A 3,461-nucleotide genomic window follows, 5' to 3' on the forward strand; every position below is an offset into this window, starting at 1 on the left:
AGGACCCATAGCCTTTACACTACTTAACCATTTCTCGATATTATTCGAACTAAATTGAACTGGCTTAAAGCTCACATCTGTGACGTTAGGAACCACTGGAGAAGGCTGAGATGGATCATCTCACTTTGCATCTGGCTGAAAATTACTGCAAATGCTGTCATCTTATCTTTTGCATGGATGTGTGAAACCCCTCCATCAGTAAGGGTGGGGATATCTGTGGTGCTTCCTGCAATGAGTTGTTTAATTGTCCATTACCATTCACAACTGGATGTGGTAGAGCTCTGATCTGATCCATTGGTTGTGGGATCACTTAGCTCTGTTGCTTGCTGCTGGTGCTGTTTGATTATACAGATAGTCCTGCTTGGTAGCTTCACCAGGTTGGCACTTCATTTTTAGGTATGCCTGGTGCTGCTCTTGGCATGCTGTCCTTTCCTGTCTATTGTGCTGGGTGAGTGCGGGATGTACAAACCCATGAGATTACAGATTGTGCTGGAGTACAGTCCTGCTGCTGCTGTTATCCCACATTGCCTGAGAGAGATCCAGTTTGAGTTCCTACATCTGTCCCATTTGGCACGGTGATAGTACTACTCAGCACAATGGAGGTTTTTCTCAACTTTAAGGTGAGGCTTTGTCTCCAAAAAGACTGTGGGATGGTCGCTCTTACCGATACTGTCATGGACAGATGCGTTTGCAGCTGGCAGATTCATACTGATAAGATCTAGTATGTTTTTTCCTCTTGCTGGTTCCGTTACCGCCTGCTGCAAACCCTGTTGAGCAGCTATGTCCTTGAGAACCCGACCAGCTCAGTTAGTAATCCTGCTGCTGAGCTACTCTTGGTAGAGGACATTGGAATCCTGTACCCAGAGTAGGCTTGTCACCATTTTATTGCCTCAGTGCTTCCTCCAAGTGTTATTGAACATGGAGCAGCACTGATTCATCAGCTGTGGGAGCACGGTACGTGGTAATCAGCAGGAGCCATGAGACTTCCTGGTGTCCAAAGTCAATGCTGAGTACTCCCAGGGCAAATGGTTCCTGTGTGTACATTACTGTGCCATCACCTCTGCCTGGTCTGTCCTGCTGGGGTGACAGGACATATCCAGAGATTTCAGGAGAAAGTGAAGACTGCAGATGCTGGAGATCAGAGTCCAGAGTGTGGTGCTGGAAAAAAAAACAGCAGGTCAGGCTGGTGAAGGGCTTAGGCTCGAAGCGTCGATTCTCCTGCTCCTCGGATGCTGCCTGACCTGTTGTGCTTTTCCATCATCACACTCTCTATCGAGGGATGGTGATGGTGATGTCTGGCCATTATCTGTAAGGGATTACTCTGTGAGTATGACTATGTCAGGCTATTCCTTGACTAATCTGTGAGATAGTTCGCCACATTTTGGCCCCAAAAAAAACAGATGTTAGTGAGCAGGGTGTTGCAGAGTCGAGAGGGCTGATTCTGTGGTTGTATTTCCTAATGCCTTGTTAGATGCCAAGTGGTCCATCCAGTTTCATTCCTGTGTTGAGACTTTGCAGTGATTAAGACAGTGAGTAGCTTGTTGGGCGACTGTCAGGTTGGCAGGATTTTTTCTGCCATTGACAATGGTTCCATGGAGATCAGGAGATTCCGAATTTGTTATTTTTTCTTGAATTCAGATTCTAACATCTGCCGAGCTGGGATTCGAACAAGGACTTCAGTTGTACATTTTAATATTCTGGATAAAAGTTAAATATATTAGGTTTGTTCACTCATTTTAAAGATCACTAACCCTGGTTTTGTTTCTTTGTAAAATCCTGTCCATCATCCTGTCTCCTTCATCCTTCCCTCCAACAACAAGAGCAAGGAGCACATTGAGCTTCTCTGTCACTAAGACTGAGACAATCCGATCAGCTGCCTCTGCTGCTTCCCTCCCTCCCACTAGCCCACCGAGGCAAACTGCCTCACATGGTGTTCCTGGTTTTTGTCCCAAACTAACATCTTTCTCCAGTCTCTTGTCAAACCTTATCAGAGCTCATCTTGATCTTTTACTAGTCTCACTAAACTACAGACATTCCAACTCTGTTTCCTCCTCATCACTCCCCCTCGCCAATTCACAGGTATTGTTCCTTGTTCTGTCTGTCTGTCTTTTCTGGTTATGTCCTTCTCATCCATTCTGCAGAAAAAGCTAACATTTCACCTCACCATCATTTGTAAGTCCTGCTCCATCTCCACTCTCCCTTTCCATTCTGAATTCCTTGCATTTGGTGTCCCTCAAGGATCTATCCTTGGTCCCTCCTGTTTCTCACCTACGCACTGCCAAGGAGGTGACATCGTCCAAAAGCACAGTGTGAGGTTTCACATGTACACTGTCAATGCCCAGCTCTCCCTCCCCATCATCCCTCTCCATTGCTCCACTGTTACTCAGTTACCAAACTGCTTATCACGTTCCCACTACTCGATTAAGTGCAATTTCCTCCAAAGAAACATTGTTACGGATAAACCAATTACCTTCAGTTGCTATTACAAATTCCTTTCCCTTACTGCTGAGCCCCTCCCTCTCACTGGGTGCAGTCTGCGATAGAACTAGACTCTTCACAACATTGCTGTCATATCTGACCCCAAGGTGACCTTCTGATCAGACATCTACACAATCACAAACACCAGGAATTCCAATCTCTAAAACGTTGCTTGTCTCCAACTCACTCCAGCTCCATTGCTACTGAAACCCCTTACCCGTGTCGGTGTTACCTTAAACTTGATGAATCTGAAATGAACCCTTGATTTCGTGACTGACCCAGAATCTGGTGCTTTCAGTGTTTCCTGCACAATTACCCCCGGTCCCTTTGTGGTGCAGCTTTCTACAGTTTCCACCATTTAAATAGCACTCTCTTCTCTTATTATCCCCTCCAAAATGACCGACTTCACTTTTTCCCAAATTATACTCTATCTGGCAACTTGTTGCCCCTTCTCCTGTGCATCTCTCTCTCTTCACAATCCTCTTAGAACTTTACAGTTAAGCCTTTTCCAGGAGTTCCCCCCCGCCCCCCCAAACATTTACTGGGAGCACTGGGCAGTGTGAAGCATGCAGAGTTGCTCAGTTTTTAGGGATATACCATTGGTCAGAATGGAGGCAACTTGCCCATCGAGCTGCATGAGCCTTTCACACCCCATGTCTTATTGATGAGGCACAGCGGCGCACGGAAGGAAAAAAAAGGAGCAAATCCTGCTCTCCACATCTCACTGACTCATGGAATATTCTGTCCCATGTGTCAAAGATTTGCCCTGTTCAGTCATATGAAATTCCAAGGTGGAAACTCCTAGAAACCCACATAGATTTCCATCTGAACTGACTGCTGACCTCCACAAGGGGTAATGTGTCCAGTCATCCTGGGCCAGGAGGAGGGGATGGTGCGAGTTTCTAACCTGAACTGACAGTGATGGATTTTATAAACTTGTATTACAGGATACTACAGGTGGGTATTCAGATGGTAATCTCAGT

The 3,461-nt window shown here is 46.0% G+C and overlaps 1 long non-coding RNA gene across 1 annotated transcript in view; it reads left to right on the forward strand.

The window, feature by feature from the left end:
• The window catches only part of LOC122548145, a 4,329-nt gene extending 890 nt beyond the window's left edge, over nt 1-3,439 (forward strand). Inside the window, exons 2-3 of the long non-coding RNA XR_006311179.1 lie at nt 1,639-1,721; nt 3,426-3,439. This is a non-coding gene — a long non-coding RNA (uncharacterized LOC122548145). The remainder of the gene's footprint in view (nt 1-1,638; nt 1,722-3,425) is intronic.
• The last annotated feature ends 22 nt before the right edge of the window (nt 3,440-3,461 follow it).

The sequence above is a fragment of the Chiloscyllium plagiosum genome, unplaced genomic scaffold (assembly GCF_004010195.1).
Source record: "Chiloscyllium plagiosum isolate BGI_BamShark_2017 unplaced genomic scaffold, ASM401019v2 scaf_11184, whole genome shotgun sequence".
NCBI classification, from domain to species: domain Eukaryota; kingdom Metazoa; phylum Chordata; class Chondrichthyes; order Orectolobiformes; family Hemiscylliidae; genus Chiloscyllium; species Chiloscyllium plagiosum.